Source organism: Aotus nancymaae, unplaced genomic scaffold (assembly GCF_030222135.1).
Source record: "Aotus nancymaae isolate 86718 unplaced genomic scaffold, 86718_ANA_hifiasm-v0.15.2.pri h1tg000033l, whole genome shotgun sequence".
NCBI lineage: Eukaryota > Metazoa > Chordata > Mammalia > Primates > Aotidae > Aotus > Aotus nancymaae.
Genome location: NW_026988447.1, coordinates 46,430,444 through 46,452,748, shown reverse-complemented (window position 1 = coordinate 46,452,748; position 22,305 = coordinate 46,430,444). Strand labels below are relative to the sequence as shown.

Genomic DNA, 22,305 nt, shown 5'->3' with positions numbered 1-22,305 from the left:
GTATTTCCTTCAGTAATTTGGGGTTTTGTTTTTTCCTGCTTTTCTAGTTCTTTGAAGTTTATTGTTAGTTGTTTATTTGAAGTCTTACTAATTTTTTGTGATGCAGGCATTTAAGCTATATAATTGCTTCTTATTATTGCTTTTACTCTGACCCATAGGTTTTGGTATGTTGTATTTCTCTTTTTATTTGTTCAAGGAATTTAAAAATTTTTATTCTTAATTATTCTTTTACCCATTGGTCATTCAGAAGCACATTCTTTAATTTTTATGTATTTGTATGATTTTAAATTTTATTTTTTGTTATTGTTGTCTAGTTTTATTTGATGTGGTCAGATAAGTACTTGATATGATCTTGAAGTGTGTTTTTTTTTTTTTTCGAGACAGAGTCTTGCTCTGTTAGCCAGGCTGGAGCAATGTCTACTAGACATTTGTCTACTGGAGCAATTTGTCTATTGGACAATGGCATGATCTCGGCTCACTGCAGACTTCGCCTTCTGGGTTCAAGCGATCCTCCTGCCTTGGCCTCCTGAGTAGCTGGGACTACAGGTGTGTGCCAGCATGCCCAGCTAATTTTTTGGATTTTTAGTAGAGATGGGATTTCACTGTGTTAGCCAGCATGGTTTCGATCTCCTGACTTCGTGATGTTCTTGCCTCTGCCTCCCAAAGTGCTGGGATTACAGGTGTAATCCACTGCACCTGGCTATGATTTAGATTTTTAAAATTTTTTTGAAAATTACCTTATGTTCTAACATATGGCTGGTTTGGGAGACTGTTCCAAGTGCTGATGAGAAGAATGTGTATTCTGTAGCTCCTCAGTAAAATGTTCCTTAAATGTCAGTTAGAGTCATTTGACCTATGGTGCAGTTTAGGTCCTATGTTTCTTTGTTGATTTTCTGTCCAGGTAATCTCTCTAATGCTGAGAGTGAGGTACGAAAGTCCCCAACTCTCCCTTTAGATCTCATAATATTTTGTCTCTCTCTCTCTCTCTATATATATATATATTTTTTTTTTGAGACGGAGTTTCGCTCTTGTTACCCAGGCTGGAGTGCAATGGTGCGATCTCGGCTCACCGCAACCTCCGCCTCCTGGGTTCAAGCAATTCTCTTGCCTCAGCCTCCTGAGTAGCTGGGATTACAGGCATGTGCCACCATGCCCAGCTAATTTTTTGTGTTTTTAGTAGAGACGGGGCTTCACCATGTTGACCAGGATAGTCTCGATCTCTTGACCTCGTGATCCACCCGCCTCGGCCTCCCAAAGTGCTGGGATTACAGGCATGAGCCACCACGCCCGGCCCTTGTCTATATATTTGTGTGCATATATAATAACAATTGCTGTATTTTCCTACTTAACAGATCCTGTAATCATTATATGATATACTTCCTTGTCATTTTTTACAGCTCTTAATGTCAAATCTGTTTTGCCTAAGTATATGTATAGATATCCTGCTCACTTTTGGCTTCTATTTGCATTGAATATCTTTTTCTATTACTTCACTTTCAATTTTTGTGTCTCTACAGGTTAGAAGAAACTCTTGTAGGCAGCACATAGTTGGGTCTTATTTTTATATCCATTCAGTCAGCCTATATCTTTCAAATGGGAGATTTAATGTTTGTTTTCAGCATTATTATTGATAGATGAAGACTTACTCTTGTCATTTCATTGATTGCTTTCAGTTGTTTTGTATATAATTCATTCCTTTCTTCCTCTCATCTTTTTATTTTACTGCTTGGGTAGATTTCTGTAGTAATAAGGTTTGAATCCTTTCTCTGTTTTGTTTATCAGCTCTACCAGTGAGTTTATAGTTTAACATGTTTTCATAATGGTGGTTACAATCTTATCACTACCAGATGTAAGATTCTCTTGAACATTTCTTGTGAAGCTACTCTAGTGGTGGTGAATTCCCTGTGTTGCTTCTCTGAAAGGTTTTATTTCTCCTTTATTTGTGTAGGATAGTTTTGCTAGGTATCTAAGATGGTGAGAAATCTGGTTGCCCATTTTGATTTCACTTTCTTCATTGTAGAAACCATGATTCAGGGGAAATATTTCACATCCTTGGTGCTATGCAGGTTATGGGGAGGGTCATATGGACCATATTCATATGGAGGGTCATCATGAATATGAAAATTAATATTCTAACAATATGCTCAGATGTTTTTCACTTCTTTTTAGCCCCAAGAACTGTTTCTTTCTTATGTTTGAGTTCTGGGAATAAAGCCAGCCTGAATGTATGCTGCTATTTTGAAACCAACAGTCTCTTGTATTCCTTTTTATTGGATTGTATTGTAGACATTTTTATTGATACAATTAAAATCACTCTATAACTCAATGGCATAGAAAACCATTTTATTTGCTCATGACTCACATTAACACTTTGGTGGTGGCTAAGCGGGGCAGTCCTTCTGGTTTTACCTGGATTACTCATGTACCTTCAGTCAACTGGCAGAGTGACTGTGGCTAAATTATGCATCTATTAGTTGGTGCTGGTCCTCCTCATTTTGTCCTTAACAAACCATTCAAGACTTATTTGTATGGTGAAGGAAGAGTTTACAGCAGGAAGAAAAGGGAAATGCTTTTCAAGCCTCTGCTTGCTTCACATTTGCTAATGTCTTGTTAGTCAATGTCCAAAATCACATGGTCAAGCTTAGAGTCAGTGTAGTAGAAGACTGAACAAGGGATGATGAAGACAAAATACAGAGTTATAAGATAAGGGGTCATTCCTTATTACTGAGTCTTAACATAGAATGAATCCAAAAATTTATTCCCATCAGCCCAAGTATGGTATAGAACTATAGAGAGCCAGTGGATTTGAATGAGACATGTCTCAGCAAGAATAGTACCGACCAGCTATCCAGGACCAGGTAGCAATGGGACCATCTTGTCAGATGCCAGCCTACATGGATGATGCAGAGGAACAGATAAGTGCCACCCCATCCTTCTACAACCCCCTAAGTCATTGGTACTGTTAGACTCCAAAATATAGACACATTCGTAAGAAAAGAAGAGAAATCTTGAGGTTCTACAATCTGAGAATAGAGAATGAAATTAGAGACTAAAATGAGCTACTTAAAATATACAACAGTACAATGTTTATATATCTCAATTTATAGGCTCAAATTGGTACCACTACATATCAAATCCTTAATCCATGCAGGTTTTTCTAGAAAGAGTTTCATGGTCACACTTGCTAAATCCTGTGTTTTTCTTTAGGAGGATCAAAATATCTATTAACATAGTAGCATCTTAGAGAAAACTTGCAGTAAAGAAACACACTATTTTCCACATGTATTTGACCTTGGAGACAATTTTAGAGTAACCCCATTGATTAACAATCCTGAGAACATACATGAATAAACATTGCTCTAAGTTTATTGTCTTAAATCACAGATTTTACCTTTTTGCTTACCTACTCAAAAACCTTCAATGAATCTCCACTTATTTTTTTTCTAGAAAAATGTCCTTTTGAAGATCCTCCACAATGCAACCTGCTCTTTTAGTCTAATTTTATCTCTGCTGTTTCCCAGTGTAGATCCTTGGCTTTCATAAAAGTCAAACACTTTACTCTTTCCTAAATAAGACTTACTCAAATTTCTAACTACAATCCTCTACTCCCTTTGGTCTCTATATATCCACACACTGGGTAAGCCATTTAAGCTCTCCTCTTTACTATGTTTCGTCTGAGCATTCAGCTCAGATTCATTGTTCCGATATAACACAGGAGGACCTGACCCCAGTAGACATAGTACCACTGGGAATATGTGGTATATTTATATATTGTCCAGAAAAATAAAATTGTTGTGTTAAATCAGTATATCTTGGGTTTTATATAACATTTTTTTGGTCTAAGAATGTTTAAAACATATTACTTTTAAAGTGTGGCTTAATGTCTACTAAAAATGCATGTATTAATGAATATGTGCAGTTTTCTAAGAATGTAGGGATTTTACATGAATTACTAATATTGGTACACTTCAAAACTGAAGAGATGGAAGAGCACATGAAATTGCAGTGCATAGTAAAAAGATGTTAATTTGACTAACTTAGTACATTTTTTTGAGATAGGTTTTTTGCTCTGTCACCCAAGCTGGAGTGCAGTGGTGCAATTATAGCTCACTGCAACCTCTAGCTCCTGGGCTCAAGGGAGCCTTAGTCACCCAAGGAGGTGGAACTACAGGTATGTGCCACTGTGCCCAGCTACTTTTTAAAATTTTTGTAGATACTGGGTCTTGCTATTTTGCTCAGGCTAATACTTGATACATTTTTAAGATATGACTTCACAGCTTGGACTTATTCATGAGTGTACTTCTGGAATATATTATTTTTATTCAGCATGCCAAAAGTGGAATATTGATGTGATATATTTGGGGATAATTGCATTTGTGTGAAAATTATTTTAAACATTTTATCCAACCTGCAGAATAAAAGGGGCAAAAAATATATACCTTGAAATGCATCTATGAGTTTTTGAGCCAAAAAGTAACGCATGCAAAATCTCTCAAATTTGAATAAGAGATTAAAAGAAAAAAAGGAAGTAAAGAAAAGCTGAGATTTGACTAATTTGTCAATTGCGACTCATAGAGGAGATTTTTGCCATATGGAAATACTGTAGTTAGTAAATGATAGTCTCCCCCTCAGGATATTCAAGCAAAATAACTCCTTGAGAAAGGCAATTTATTTCTTAATTTTGAAGAAAGATCCTAGGGACTGATAAACTGTGAAAGGACCCAATAGTGTAATCTAGAGTTAGTAAAAGGCAACTAGACTTTCTGATATTGGCCTTTACCACAGCTAGGAGTAAGACTGTGTAATCATTAATCAGTCTGCACATACTGGTATACTTAATATTAAAGGTTTCCAAAAACAGAGGAAAGGTACATAAGATGAATATCATATTTTGTTCCAGAGAGAAAAAAACCCATAGGCTACATGTATCAGAAAACTAGTTTTCATTGATGGTGTGGGTTAATTACTATGATATATTGAGTGAAATACACACACACACACACACACACACACACACACACACACACACTTTTTATTCCATAAAGGTAACATGTAAGACTTTGAGGGATTAGTGTAAAAAGTCTTTTCTTCAGAAAGCACTGGGCATTGCCTTTCACATTTTTCTATACTTCTTTCCACATTAGCCAAATGAACCAGTGCTCTAAAGATCTGTAGTGAATGCCAATTCTATTTTCCATGTTTGTTCTATGTTGTATTTGTCCATAGAATCTAGGAAAACACTGATTTTTCTTTTTTGCCTTAGTCCTCAATGTCAATCTTAATTTTTCTGGCTTAGTTCTTCCAAAGAATGAAATTGTTCCTTGGATAGGTAAAAGAAAATGCTAGAAAATAAAATTGTCAAAGAAGAATTATGTTTCTAAAATAGAAAAAGAGAAACTACATTGTGTTTACACAGATATTATAATAAATTTTGTTGCAAGGAAATGTATGATTATTAGCATCTTAACAAATATCACCCTATTAGTTCTCCAGGATAGAGCAGAGCTCCATGGGAGGAAATAATTTGGATTATCTACAGGAAGGCTGGGGGACCTAGGAAGAAGGACCAAGGAAGAAAGACCTAGGAAGAGGCCACCATTCCCACCCTCTCCAAAGATTTTTGATTTAAAACATGCTGTTAGGCTGGGTGCAATGGCTCATGGCTGTAATCTCAGCACTTTGGGAGGCCAACCCATGTGGATCACTTGAGGCTAGGAGTTCAAAACCAGCCTGGGCAACATAGCAAAACCCCATCTCTACTAAAAATACAAAAATTAGCTGGGCATGGTGGCACGCCCGTGTGCCAGCTATTTGGGAGGCCGAGGCAGGAGAATCACTTGACCCTGGGAGGTGGAGACTGCAGTGAACCATGATCATGCCACTTCACTGCAGCTTGGGTAACAAAGTAAGACTCTGTCTCAAAAAAATATATATAGCAGTTAAATCTTGACCTCTTATTCCTAGTGTCCCCTATCACACAACATCAAAGGACCAACACTGGAACTTTTGATTATTGCCCAGTGTTCAATTAAACAGTATCTAATATAAAGGTACACACACTTCTCCCAATGTTCAATTAAACAATATCTAATATAAATGTACGTACTCTTTTACCTATTTAATGGGTCATTTCTAGATATTATGGTATCTTCTCTTTGTAAGACTAGTACTTGCTCTTTCAATTAGCAAGTTTTTGTCCAGTTGCCTAACTCTCCCAATAAGAGTTTGTAAAGGTGGATGCCTAAAAATGATTAACATGCTACATTTTCTGCTTTGTGCTATCCAGATTAGTTCAAGATTTAAACATATGTTCTATTATTTCTGATTTGAAAACTAATTACATATTAAATTAAATAATCTAGATCATTGCCTGATTTAAACATTTTATATTATACTGTGTGCTACAAAGAATAAATTAAAAACTTTCTAAAGAAGGCAAATTTCCACTTTTCTATGCTATTACTCATGATTATGTTTCAGATAAAACTGGGAAATAAAAAGGTTTGTTTCTTCAAAATAAAAAAAGAACTAGCTGAAAAAGAATTTTTTTTAAGCAATAAAAATACTGACAGAATAATGGTCACCTCCGTGGAGGGAAAAGGTAATGAGATAGAGAAAAGGTGAAAAAGAAACATCAAACATATGTGTACTATTTCATTAGTTTAAAAAAAGACTTAAAAATTCTAGCATTATGTCATATGCTTCAGTTATCAAAACATAATTTTATGACATAAATATATATAGCATATGCATGAATGCTTGTGTGCCTATGTACATATATATACATATAAACATATAAAACATTGCTCAATTAATAACTAAACAAGTAAACTACAAAAATTTATATATATATATATATATATATATATAGTTTTTAAACCTGAGATAATTCAGTCTCTTTAGAGACTGTCAAAAATTGCCAATGCCAATTATATTTCAAGTCGTCATGGCAGGGCATTGGGAAAAGTTTCCATTTAGCAATAATCGTGCCTCAGATAAACCTCATTGGCTATGATACTGCCACTATGCAAAGCTAAAGTACAGAAATTTTTATCACAACTTTATTTTCCTATATTTTTGTGATTTCTCTATATTGATGGATGTGAATCTGATTTACTCAGTCTAGTTGCTATACAATAGTATTCCATTAAATGAATAATGCATTAATCTCTAGATAGATAGATAGATAGATAGATAGATAGATCAATACAGATATATGTACTGACAAACTTCCTGGAGGTTTGCCTAGATTGTTAGTTTTCAAAGGAATTTTAAAAAAATCATCTCTATCAACGTTTTTTCTAGATTATTAAATTGTGCTTTGTTTTTGTAATTATCTTCAACTTTCTTATTGTTCTTTTTAATTCTCTAGCTAGCTTCTTAGATTAAATGCTTATTTTTTGTAATAAATATATTGGAGCTATTAATAAGTTCTAGATATTGTTTTAGCTGCATCTCACAAATTTTGATTTTTTTTAATACTTGAATATTTTTACTATCATTCACCTATTTTATTTTATAGTTTTCTTTGTGACTTTTCTTTAAAGCCATTAATTTTGGGGACTTTGTTTTCTTACGTCTTACAAACTGTGACCTTTTAATTAATATTTGTAAGTTAATTTCTAATTTAGTTTCCTAGCGATCAGATGATACAGTTTAAATGATTATGATTGTGACTGAGAGCATACAGTTACCTTTTTTAAGGTACATGTGATAATTTGATATATTCATAAAATATGTAAAGATCAAATAGGTGTATTCAGCATATCCGTCACCTTATTTTCCTTTTCATTATGCTAGAAATATTCAAATTATTCTTTTCTACCTATTTTGAAATGTACAATAGATTATTGTAAACTATAGCCATCCCACTCGTCTAACACTAGCTCTTATTTCTTCTATCAAAGAGTGCATTTGTACTTATTAATCAATTCCTTGTCATCTCACCTCCTACTATGCTTAACAGCTTCTAGTAATCACCAATCTACTCTCTATAGTCATGAGATCCACTTTTCACCTCCCATGTATGAGAACATGCAATGTTTGTCTTTCTGTGCTTGGCTTATTACTTTAAACATAATGATCTCCTGTTCTATTAATGTTGCTACAAATGACAGGATTTCATTTTTTATGGCTAAATAAGAGTTTATTTTGTATATATACCACATTTTCTTTGTCCATTGATTCCTTGATGGGTATTTAGACTGTTTCCCTACTTTGGCTATTGTGAATAGGACTGCAATAAACATGGGACTGTAGATATCTCTTTGTTATGTTGATTTCTTCTTTGGGGAGATATATATTCAGTAGTGGAACTGATGGATCATATGGTAACTCTATTTTTAGTTTTCTGAGGAACCTCCATACTGCTCTCCATAGTGGTTGTAATAATAGTGTACAAGGGTCCCCTTTCTCCACATCTTTGCCAGCATCTTTTATTTTTAGTCTTTTTGATAAAGGCCATTCTAACAAGGATGAGAAGATATCTTACTATGTTTTTTACTTGTATTACACTGATGATTAGTGATGAGCATTATACCATATGCCTATTGACCGCCTGTATGTCTTCTTTGGGAAATTGTCTATTCAGATCTTTTGCTAATTTTTAAATAAGATTTTTTTTTTTTTCTATTGAGTTGCTTGAGTACCTTGTGTATTCTGGTTATTAATTGTTTGTCAGATGGGTAATTTGCAAACATTTTCTCCCTATTTTCTGGGCTACCTCTTACTTTTTATTGTTTCCTTTGCTTTACCAAAGCTTTTTAGCTTTATGGAATCCCAGTTGTCTATTTTTGCTTTAGTTTTTCATGCTTTTGAGGTGTTTGCAAAAAATATTTGCCCAAATCAGTATCTTGGAGTGTTTTTCCTAACTTCTCTTCCAGTAGTTTCATGGTTCCCATCTTAGATTTAAGTCTTTAACCATTTTTATTTTAAGTATGATAAGAGAAAGAGGTCTAGTTTTATTCTTCTGCATATGGTTATTGTTTGCTCAGCACCACTTATGTCCTTTCCCTATTGTATGTTCTTGGTGCCTCTGTCAAAGAGGAGTAGGCTGTAAATGTGTGGATTTATATCTGTATTCCCTGTTCTCTTCCACTGATCCATGTGTCTGTCTTCATGCCAGAGCCATGCTGATTTTGTTCCTAGAGTTTTGTAGTAAATTTTGCAGTCAGGTAATGTGATACCTTCGGCTTTGTTCTTTTTGTTTAAGGTTGCCTTGACTATTCAGGATCTTTTGTGATTCCATTTATTTTAGGATCGTTTTTATTGTTGTGAAGAATATCATTGGTATTTTCATAGGGATTGCATTGATTCTGTGAATTGTTTGAGGTACCATTGTCATTTTTAACAATATTAATTCTTCCAGTTCATGAGCATAAAATATCTTTACATTTTTGTTTATGTCTTCTTCAGTTTTTTCCAACAGTGTTGTATAGTTTTCCTTGTGAGATCTTTCACATCTTTGGTTAAATTGAATCCTAGGTCTTTTACATTCTTTGTAGATATTGTAAATGGAATTGCTTCTTTGCTTTCTTTTTCAGATTACTCACTATTGGTATATATAGATGCTACTAATTTTTGAATTTTGATTTTATAGTGTGCAACTTTACTGAATTCATTTAATCAATATTTCTCTTTAGGGTAGTAACATATTATGAGCATGTGAGAGCATTCCTATAAAGTATATAATCTCTGAAATATATTTAGATTAATAATATACTTACCTGAATGCAATTCAACCTGTAAAGATGAACCTTCTCTGTTTCACAACTTCTCCTCCAGCTTTTACAATAGTATACTACAAATTATAACATATAGAGCCTACAAAAAAACCCAAAGAACATTTCTATCAGTGTTCCCTTTAAAAAGTTAAAAAAGGAAAACAAAACATGCCATATAATTAAAAGAGAACATGTTATATAGTTCTAAAAGATATCTTGAATTTATTCATTTATTTATTTATTCTTATTTTTTTCAAATTCTACATATGACCTTAAGGAGACCATATCCAAAGCATTAGCTGAAGAGACTGTTTAGTTCATTAAGATGGGAGCATAAGTGCTTGAGAACAATGAACGGTGGCAGCTGGATCTACTGCTAATCAAAATGACAGCATGCTATTTTTAAACAAACATAAATGGAAAGTAGAACATCTGTATGAAAACTTAGCTCTTTTAGAAGCAAGAAATTTTTGGTTTTTAAGTAATCAAGGACATAAAGTACCATAAACATACAATGTTAATCTGCTAAGAAAGAGAATCTCAGCTATTTGAGTAGATTACATGAAAAGTAACAAATAATTTTATCATCACTTAAAAGCAGACTGATACTCCCACATCAATTTGTCATTTTAACAGAGAGGAAGCCATGTTAACATAATATTTTAGCGGTAAAGAATTCATGGGGCTCTTTTCTTTTTATCTTATAATTAAACTCATAAAATCTGAGTTAACATTGCCAAAATTGTAATGGCTTTCATTGCTTTTCTTCAGACTCACTTGCAATTTTTATAAATTAAGACAAATAAAGCTTATACAAGCGATGTCCAATCTTGGCTTTCTGGGCCACATTGAAAGAAGAAGAATTTTCTCAGGCCACACATAAAATACACTACCACTAACAATAGCTCATGAACTAAAAAAACAAAATCACACACACACACACACACACACACACACACACACACAAATCTCGTAATTTTTTAAGAAAGTTTACAAATTTGTGTTGGGCCGCATTCAAAGCCATCTTGGGCTGCATATGGCCCGCAGTCCGACGGTTGGACGAGTATGTTTATACAAACCTTCTAAACTTTCTCTGTCCATACACGTTTTTTCTTTCACTACTCTCCTTAACTTTCTCGACAACCAGACTCTATGTTTTAAGAAATAACTACTCTCTTGGCCGGGCGCGGTGGCTCACGCCTGTAATCTCAGCACTTTGGGAGGCCGAGGCGGGTGGATCACGAGGTCAAGAGATCGAGACCATCCTGGTCAACAAGGTGAAACCCCGTCTCTACTAAAAATACAAAAAATTAGCTGGGCATGGTGGCGCGTGCCTGTAATCCCAGCTACTCAGGAGGCTGAGGCAGGAGAATTGCCTGAACCCAGGAGGCGGAGGTTGCGGTGAGCCGAGATCGCACCATTGCACTCCAGCCTGGGTAACAAGAGCAAAACTCGGTCTCAAAAAGAAAAAAAAAAAAAAAAGAAAAAACTACTCTCTTTTCCCACTGATGAATAAAAACACATTGAAATACTTTGCATACATACTTGGTCTTTTTCTGAAACCATTGATCCCAGGATAGCTTCAACGTTCATCTTCAACCAGAATATCTAATTTATCTTTTACAAAAAATTTGGAAGTAATTGAGCACACAAAACAAGTACCTACAGCTGCATGCACAATTTTTACACCTTCTTAAAATGGGAAAAATAAACATGTTCAAAAATATAATCAAAAGGAATACAATTTTGTAACATATGCAAACAAGAAGAAAAAAATGGTCTAATATTTCAGCATTTTATCTTGCATAGAAATTATCCAAACATTCAAATATCATCCATTAATTTACTGTTAGCCTAGGTTCCTAAAATTTGCTAAAAATCTTGGAAATTATCTTTAAGCAGACTTAACATAATTTCTGTTGAATAAAAAGTTTTTCAGAATTACATTTAAATTTAGTTAAATAAAAATTGTTTTGAAAATTTTTATAGATTCATGAGGTTCATGTCCTGAGGTATCTGTGCTAAGGAAAGGAAAGGAAAGGAAAGGAAAAGATCAACAATTGCTGAAACAATTGTACAGCAAAGTAAACAATTGTACAGCAAACAATCAATAGAGAAGAAACAACCTATGAAATGGGAGAACGTATTTGCAAACCATGCATATACCAAAAACATATAATAAATTAAATAAATCAATTGTAAGAAACATATAACCAGATTAAAAACGGGCAAAGGACCAGGCGTAGTGGTTCACTCCTGTAATCCTAGCACTTTGGGAGGCCAATGCGGGTGTATCATTTGAGGTCAGGAGTTGACCAGCCTGGACAACATGGTGAAAACCTGTCTCTACTAAAAATGCAAAAATTAGCTTGGTGTAGCAAGTGCCTGAAGTTCCAGCTACTGGGGAGGCTGACGTAGCAGTGAGCTGAGATTGTGGAATTGCATTCCAGACTGGTCGACAAAAGCATAACTCCATCTCAAAAAAAAAAAAAAAAAAAAAAGAGCAAAGAATGTAAATAGATAATTTCCAAAAGAAGACATACAAATAGGCAACAGGTATATGAAGAAAATTATCAACATCACTAGTCATCAAGGATATGGAAATCAAAACCACAGTGACATATCATCTCACATATGTCAGAGTTACTATTATCAAAGAGACAAAATGTAAGTGTTGATGAGGATGTGAAGAATAGGGAACCCTTGTACACTACATAAATTGGTATAGCCATTATAGAAAACAGTATGAATATTCCTCAGAAAAATAAAAGTGTAAGTATATGATCCAACAATCCCATTACTGGTTATATATCTAAAGGAAATGAAATCAGTATGCTGAAGAGACCTGCATTCCTATGTTTAGTACAGCATTATTCACAATATATGAGATATGAATCAACTCAACTGTCCATAATGGGTAATGAATAAAGAAAATGTGGGATATAGAGATAATAAAATACCATTCAACTATAAAAAAATGCAATTCTGCCATGCCATTTGCAGTAACATAGATGGACCTGGGACACTTTATGTTAAGTGAAATAAACCAGGAACAGCAAGGCAAATAGAATCTAAATAAGTCTAAACAAAGAGTAAAATGGTGGTTACCAGAGGCTGACAGGTGGGGGTATTGGGAAAATGTTGGTTGAAGTGTATCAACTTTCAGTTGGATGGGAGGAAAAAGTTCAAGAGATCTATTATACAGCATGATGGCTATAGTCAATATCAATAAATTGTATACTTAAAAATTGTTAAGAGAGTAGATTTTAAGTGTTCCCACCACATACAAAAAAAATATGTGTGAGGTAATATATAATGTAAAATAGCTCTATTTAGCCATGTCACAATATATGCATATAACAAAACATCATGTTGTACATCATAAATACATAACACTTTTACCTGTCAATTAAAAATAAAAAAGAAGTTGAATATGTAACAATATTTTAATATATGTAAAATAGTATTAAATTTGTATAAAACCAAAACATAGCTATGAAGCTTACAAAGAAAACTGGTATAAAATAAGAATAACTGACAAACCCACAATTATAGATAAAGCAGACAAAGAAATTAGGAAGGTTCGATCAAGCAGTCAAAACTCAGCAAGCCTGGTCTAACCGGCATGTGGGGAACCCAACTGATAGGGAGCACGTTCATTTCTGGGATACCTAAATCAGTCTTGAAGCATTTCTCAACAATTAAAAGGTGATATATTGGCAAAATGCAATAAAATTATCTCCCCCAAGCATATATATTGAGAAAACTGAAAACTACACTTCTAAATCAGTCTTAAGTGAAAGAATATATAATAAAGGTCCAAATATATATAGAAAAGATGAAAATTTTATATTTCAATAATTGTGCAATGGTGCTAAAGTAGTACTAGGAAAGATTTACAGCATGCTTGGCATATAGCATTCACATATTAGAAACAAGGAAAGAATGAAAGTGTGTGACTTAGGTATGTAATATACAAAAACAGAAAATAGTATGTACATGAGAGAAGTAGAATGAATGAAATGATCAAATTAAGAACAAAAATTAACATAGGCTAATTTTACTTATAAACAGAAACAAAATGCTGTATGAAATGTCAAAACAAATCAAGGAATATATACATTTTAAAATGTGAGAAACTAAGTGTTAGCGTGGATTTGGAACAACTAACTTTCATACACTGCTGCTTGATGAGAAATGTTAAAAATCACTTTGAAAATCTCTTAGCAAATTTTAATAAATTCATAAATTAGGAAATATATCCAAATGAAAGAAGATCTTAGCATTACATTTAAGAATGTTCTAATAATTTGCAAACACCTCAATTTCTCCTCTCATTTTTCTGAACTGAAATTTTTAAACATTTACTGAATGTCAGTAATTAGGAATTGTCCAACATGCTGGAAAACACGATTATGCACAAGACAGAGTTCGTGCTATAAAGGAATTCAGGGACAACTTCAATGACAGACCTGAAACTACTAATAGATGAGAACATGGAAGTATCATAGGTATTTGCAAAGGAATATGATGAAAAATAAATTGGACATAAAGATTAATTCTACTAATTCTGCTCAAAGAGGTGTGGACAGAAGGTGCACAGAAAATACTTCCCAAATATGGTGAAATTTAAATATGACCTTGTAGGACGAATGAGTTTTCCTTGCAAATAGCTTCTGGGGAAGGGTGAAGATAGAATTTCAAATAGCATCAACAACATGAAGAAAGTTTCAAAGATAAGAAAGTGCACGGTATGTTTGAAGGGTATGTGTAGTGATGAAAGAAGAAGCTGAGAAGTTAGCTAGACACAGTGGTGTGCACTTATAACCTCAGCTGTTGTGGAGACTGAGATGGCATTATCACTTGAGCTGGGAGTTTGAGACCAGCCTGGGCAGCAGAGCAAGACCCCTGTCCATATATACATATGGCTAAATTGAATGGTATGTATGATATTAGAAGGAGTAAAATAGCTACTATGAAATCACCAGTACATCAAATTGTTTTAAATCCACTAGTGAAAGAAATAACTCATTTGCAAAAGAATGTCATGTGACTACTTGAAATTCTAGAGTTAACATATATTACTAACTTCTTAAACATCCCAAGAAATTTCTACTATTTTAATTCAAAACATTTAGGTCATTTAAAAAAGATAATTTTGATGAGGATAAAATAGAAAAATTTGAAATACTATTTGTGCATATGTTTCTTTTTAAAATATGTGTTATCTCTTTGGACATTCACTGAATGAGAATGTTTTTCTCTACTGATACTTTTTAAAGAGGTAGCACCTGTTGGCTGTTGAAAAAAGTAGCATGCATTTTATAAAGAAAGGAATTGTGCTATCATCTCAGTTCTGTGTTTAATATGCTTAAACACATATAAAACTCTAATTTAATAGAGCTAATATGCTTAATATTTTTAATTTTTTTAAAATTTAAATCATATATTAGGGTTACGTAGGTTACATACAACAGATATCCACTTGGATTTTCTTAAACCAAAAGGAATTTGTAATAAGGATATTCAGTTGAAATTCCAAAGGGGACTTGAGCAATCAAGCTCCAGGAATAGTAAAAATGATGATAGCTCCAGAAACCTCAGAAATAAGTCTTGTGTCTTCTCGGTTCCATTCTCAAGAATGTAATTCACTGTTGGCTCCATCAGCCAAGGTCAGTCTGACAGGACTATAGAGAAGAGCAGCAAGTTAGACCAGTAGGGGGCAGGCTACTCCGCACTGGATCAATACACACATGTGAAAATACGAATTTCACGCATGTTTCTTCCTCCAAATAGGGGTTCCAAAGAATTAAAACATTTTGTTTTATGAATGAGTGAGTCTAAAGGTCTTGCATTCTTTTTATCTCACTGAACTTATACATCCTCTTTATCCTAACACTTGTCTATAAAGAAAAGGTATGTAAAAATAGCACAGGCCAAGTTCAAACATTTTCTTTATGTTTTGTTTGGGAAAATATCTGACATATTGTTTGTCAGAGGCGAAATGTAACAGTTGCCAGGGAACTACAGTCAGTGGCTATAAAAAGATTAAGACAGGTCTTGTATTAAATGTTACCCTTAGCAAGAAAATCCAGCTAAAGAATGGCAAATGAGAGGGATGACACACACCTGCTGTACAAGAGATATGATAAAGCAGCATTCCGTTTGCGGAAATCAAACAGTCCTTGTTTAAGTTTGAATGTAGACTTTCTCTTGGTTGTACTGTGAAAAGGAGATGGATTTGAGTCATGGGGGCATGGGCTTTGCACTTCCCTCGGCTAAGGAAAAAAAAAAAAAACTTGAAGAAGCTCAGGAAAGAGCCCAAATGCACACATGTGGAGCTGGCCTGAAGCACTGGAGTGGGTCTTAACCCTAAAGAGTGCTGTAAGGTTAAAAGGATCATGTTACCTGAGGTCTCTGGAAAAGCCCGGAAAAGAGAACATTGTGCTTCATAATACAGGCCAATAGCAGGTCACTAACTGAAGCCTTATTGCATCCCAGACACTTCACTAATTCGCTTGCTTTATTTTAAATAATCTTCAAAATAATCTGAGGTAAGCATTATTCTTTCCTACAGTTTACAGTTGAAAAAATTGGGGCTCAGGGAAATTAAGCAGCTTGCTCAAGTAAATGAGAGAGTCAGAATTTGAACCTTGGGCTCGTGCTTTTGGGGCTGTGTTCTCATGACCATACAGACATCCTCTCCTTCTTAAGAAAGCCCCAGATGTCCTTGGAAGTTTATGCTTTTAAACGTTGGCTCTGGAAAGTAGTGAGAGACTGACAAGTGGCCCCACATAAAGCCCAAGCCTTTGAACCACATGAATTTACTCTAATACTCCCTATAAACAGATGTCAGCATAAAGAATTTAAGAGGAAAACCAGTCCCTCCATTGTTAAAAGTTTACCCTAAAGTATACCAAGTGATGACAGTTTCTCAGGCAGCACGATACCTTAGTAAAGCACTAACTTTGTGCCATATTAAAGATACATTAGCTTTACTGGGGTTATGAATTTGATTATTTTTAAATGGTTGGCAATTTAGCAGGTCATATTTGCCAACCCCTTAAGACTTTTCTTGTGTACGTCTGACTCCACACTTGTGTACGTGTGACTATTTCTCTATTTGTATATCCATCCAAAACAGAGTTGTAGCTCTATGTTCTCATTTCTATGTTTATATATTAGAATTAACAAGGATATTTACTAGTGTTCTGAGCATGCATGACAAAATTTTTTATTATAATTACATATAATTAACTTATAACATTTATATAGGTATATAATTTATATGTTGTAATTAATTATAAAAATCATATAATTAATTATAATTAATAAATTTAATAACAGGAAGTAACTAATATTTTATGGAATCATGAATTCCCATATCATTTGTATTTTTTTCTTCTTTTACACATTTTTTTGTTTTCTAACTTGCATATTGATTATTTATGTATCTCCTCAACTATATTATAGACACTATTTGGTAAGGACTGTTACTTAGTTGTAGTCCTAGTTTTTGTACTACAGTGGTATTTATCTTAGCTATGCTAGAGGTTAGTACTCTTCAAATTTTGTACCCAAAGATAGTACAGTTAAAATAGTTTTAAGATACATATCTGAGTTTCTCTATCATAGCAATACCTTCTATTGTTTGTTTTCTTTCCAGGGCCTTGTAAATTGCTTCAGAGAAGGATTTTCAAAACTAGACATTGTGCACCTCTTCCAGAATTTCTGCCAAATATGTCCCATGTACTATTACCTAATTGAGTAATATTTTCTTTAAATAAATTTAGAGCCTTTATCTAGAATGCTATCTATGATGGGACTATATAACTCTTGCAAATGAATATCTTGCCTTTAAAAAGTCTTGGTAAAAATTAATATACTGAAAACAAAATTCTAGCTTTATAGTCTTACCTGCCCTTAACTGAACTAAGGGGAGAGAGAGAGAGTAGAAATTATTAGAGAAACATGAAATACACACTGGTACTAATATGAGACTTTATACTTCACATAATTAGATTAATTAAAGGAAAGTTTTAAAAGGAGTAACTTTTTAAAATGATCTAATGTATGCCACTTAATATCATTTTGCTTACTATCTATAATCATTGCTTACAGCCATGGCCCACTTTGGGAAGCATGCCTTATTCCATGACCCCCAAACAGAACATACACCGGACCTGAGTTTATATCACCTTTGCTTAACTGCTTGATCTTTGGCAAGATACTTAATTCCTTTCGATCTTGATTCCTTATCATAAAAGAGGGATAATAATATTTACATTTCAAGATAACTTTGAGAATTTATGAGGTAATAATCACACCATGTCTAGTCCTGTGCCTGGAATTTATTTAAAAACATGAAGACCTTCTATATGCCAGTCACTCTCCTTGGTACTCAGGGTACAGAGGAGCACATGACCGAGAAGAGATCTGCTTTTATGCAGCTTACCTTCTTTTGAGGGAAAATCGACCATGAACATCTCAATAAACAAGCCAAGTCATTTCAAGCAGTGATAAAAGGCTCTCAAATAAGTAACCAGGTGATATGAAAGAAAGTGACTGGTATTCAAGAAATACTCATTTCCATCCTGACTCCCATCCATACATAATTAGTATTTAGTACATGAGGAAAAAATGAAAGCTGCATTAAGAATATGCTTGCTTATTGAAGTGAGGCAGGTGCAAAAAGTGTGAGTAATAATGGCAGTTAAAAACATATCTGTATGTCCGTACTTTTAAGCTTCTGGGCTAAGAAATTTAAGATCTCCTTCTGAAGTTATTTTTTTGTAGAATGTCTGATCTTCTCTTAGAAAACATTTAATTGTTAAATACAGTTGGAGGTTTATCACCTACTTTTGTCATGGCTGTGTGTGTGTGTGTGTGTGTGTGTGTGTTTAATCTCTAGAAGTTATTTTATGTTTGATGGGTTTGATTGATTTAGGAGAGTTCAGAAAATTTGTTTCACATAATTCAAGCCCCTAACATTCTTTTGGAAAAAATAATAATTTTAAAATTACCCATATATTTATTTCTATACAGATTAATTTCACTAGGTAATTTCTCAGAACAAATATTTTTTGACAAAATTTCTAAATACCTGCAATAAGAAATAGTAAGCCACTCACTTTAAACGAAACTAAACTGAAACTTCTATAGGCTGTATAGAAGTAGGAACTTATTGCTGAATTCAGCTATCAGCAAAGAGTTCCTTAATGGGCAGGGCTCAGAGGTCAGGCTGTAGATGATGACAGAATAGTTAACTGAGATGGAATAATTTGCTTTTGTACTTAAGACAAAGGATGGATTTATTTAGATAAAGAGAAATAAGTTCTGAGATGCCAAAGACCTATTATTTGACCTGTGGAAGATAAATTAATCCATTTGAGGCATTGCACACTAATTTTGGAGGGCCAGAAAAATGGTTCTTCTCTTTCAATTTTTTCATTACTTAGCCACTCTAGTCATTTGCAATGATTTTGAGTTTTGTTGCTTTGTTAGCATTGTCTAAATGGCATAATTATTGGAATTAAGATTTTGAAGAATCAATTAGAAGAGTCTCTAGTTGGATACTCAATTAACGACTATTGCCAAGGCAGCTACTCAGCTCTCACTGTCTTTCATCTCAGTCATAATTGAATCCTGCTTTTCTCAAATAACAATGAATCTTTTGATCTCTGTAAAGAAGGAAAGATCAAGCTGATTCTCAGAATCCACAAATGAATGTCTTTCCCACCGCCCCCTCTGCCAAAACCTTCTTCAAAGATGCAGTTAAATTTGAGTTGCAGTTATGTTTTCAGTATAATTACCAGGCACAAAAGAAAATTACTTCTTTTATTATCATAACTGAAAAATACATTTCTTTCTTCTTCCAGTTTTTTTATGTTACATTTTAAATCAATAGTTTCATGTAAATTTTACTTTTTCTCTGGCAACTTACAATAAGAGGCTTTCAAAGTGATTTCACATGTTTTTTCTTTCTGTCAGAACGCTTACCTCTAAAGCAAGTAGTTCAGTGCCACTGGCCAATAATTTACTTTAGAAACATAATGTTTTCTGTTCTCCAGAACAGCAATTATGAATGCTTAACAGACCAGATGATGTAGTTCTTGTTCTGACCCCAATACTTACTATTTGTTCTTTAGCAAGTGAAATTTGAGTTCTGAACTCCCAGTTTCACATCTGTAAAGCAACAATATTTTGTCCATAATGTTATTTGAAAGGATCAAATGTAAAAGTATATGTGCTGCTTTTTAAACATTGCAATGAACTTTACAATGTAATTTTATTATAATAAAGCTTTTTATTATCATGGCTCTAAAAGAACTCAAGCAGCATGCAAGGTTTCATAAAGAGTTGCAATAGTTAACTTCATTTTTTTTAGTGCTCACTTTGTACAGCCACTTGCATTTGTATGGGCAATTGGGATTTTGAGAGCTTGAATTTAGTGCTGAAAGCCTCAGTTCTGCTCTAAACAAATCTGTGGAGAGGACCACTGAGATTCCAGAGGTAGAAATTTGGACTGATCCAGATCTACACTTACTTATACTCTATCAGGCTTGATGTATGTATCTGATCAATGGACTGCCTCAAGTTGCTTATAACAATAGTGACACAAGGGACTCCATCCATAATAACATCAATTTAGTGACAAATCTGTGTTAACATTATCCTCTTCTGTTGCTCAATACATCATTCACCAAACCTTTGACAAACAAAGCTACTCTAGAATTTATGATTTGGTTCAAATGGCTGTCTCCTCTGGAGAGTTCTCCAAAATGCAAATCAGGGATTTCAGTTCTGCAGAAAATTGGAGACCCTTAAACAAACATCTGAGATCATGTTGCATTTTATTTTGTGGAGTTGAAACTGAGACAAGCCAATTGAGATGATGATGTCAGAAAAAGAAGCCTAACAAGTAATGAGACACTGTGATGGTAAATTTAATGTGCCAGCTTGACTAGGCTACAGAGTCCAGTTGTTTCAGCAAACTCCAGTCTAGATGTTGCCATGAAGATATGAAGATAATTTTTAGGTGAAATCACCATTTAAATTAGTAGGTATTAAGTAAAGCATATTAACCTCCATAATATGGATAGGCCTTATCCAGTCAGGTGAAGGCCTGAAGAGCAAAGACATGTTTTCCAAAGAAGAAGAAATATGGCCTGAAGACTAGACATAAAAACCTTGCCTGAGTTTCTTACCTGTTTATGAAATTTGGACTCCATACTGCATGATCAACTCTTACTTGAATTTCTAACCTGCTAGTTTGTCCTACAAATTTTATACTTTTCAGCCCCTACAATTTAGTGAGCCTATTCCTTACAATTTAGTGAGCTTAATCGTTACAATAAATGTTTCTCTCTTTCTCTCTCTCTCCATATATATATATATATATATGTATTTCCATATATGTGTATATATACATATATATACACATATACACACACACATGCACAAGCACATTCTCCCACTATATTTATGTATAGTGTGTATGTATGTGTGTGTGTGTATGTGTGTGTGTGTGTGTGTGTGTGTGTGTGTGTATATATATTCTATTGATTCTGTTTCTCTGGAGAACCCTAATGCAGGTATGCTGTGATTGTTAGAAGAAAAGACGTTTTCTTCACTTATTTTCGTAATCCAACAAAATGAAGTGGAGAAGCAGACAACAGTTTAAATTGTAAATTCACTCACTGAACAGTCCTGTCAAACCTCATCTACTTTAAGTTTTCCAACATTTATTTTTTGCATTTCAACTGTCTTAACTTGAAATCTTATAGCAGCAGAATTCTGTGTTCAAGAAGCCAAGTTTCTAAATAAAACTTTTCTTTCCTGGGAAATTCTAATGTTATCTCAAGGATAATACCTTGTGATCTTAAATTATAGCAATTTACAAATATAATTAAAATCCATTTGTGTGCTTTGGAAAGAAACCTAAAACTTGCTATCTATAAAGACATAATAGAGCTGTAATTCACATTCATTCTGGGAGGTCCAATACACCATTTTTTAAGAAAATAGAACACAGAAAGGAACTGACATTTAGACAGTAGCAAAGAGTGGTTTGAAAAATTAAGAGAAATGATCACTGTAGATGTAGTCTGCATGTTTGCACACAAACCAATCAGGAACAAGCTGACTCAATTATCTAGTCATAACTGTGCCAGGCCCTTTGGGTGCGGAAGCTGTAATCTAATGAGAGAGACAAAGCTAAAGTAGGAAGCATTTACGTCAATATTTTCAGGTTCCTAAACCTTTTGTTTAGAGCTGGAAATAAAATAATAAAACAAAAATTACCCAAAAAAGTTAAGCTGATTATTCAAGATTATAGAAATGACCACAGCAGGCCTCCACTAGTTTATCTCAATTTTCCACCGCTGAAGCCCTGCTCCTGGAGCTCCAGGAAAACCACCCAAAAACCATTGAAAAGTCAAGGTTTCCTATTTCATCAATTCCTAGAATGCATGGATTATAGGTGTGTTATCTATTTAAAAATATTTGGAGCACAGAGAATCACTAAAAAAAACCTCTGCGTGTGTGTGTGCATATATATGTGTGTATGTGCATATGTATGTGT

The 22,305-nt window shown here is 33.9% G+C and overlaps 1 non-coding gene across 1 annotated transcript; it reads right to left on the bottom strand.

The window, feature by feature from the left end:
* Positions 1 to 6,894: 6,894 nt before the first annotated feature.
* LOC135277902 (U4 spliceosomal RNA) lies at positions 6,895 to 7,035 on the bottom strand. The gene has a single exon (XR_010345468.1). It is a non-coding gene; the product is annotated as a U4 spliceosomal RNA (small nuclear RNA).
* Between the last annotated feature and the right edge of the window lie 15,270 nt (positions 7,036 to 22,305).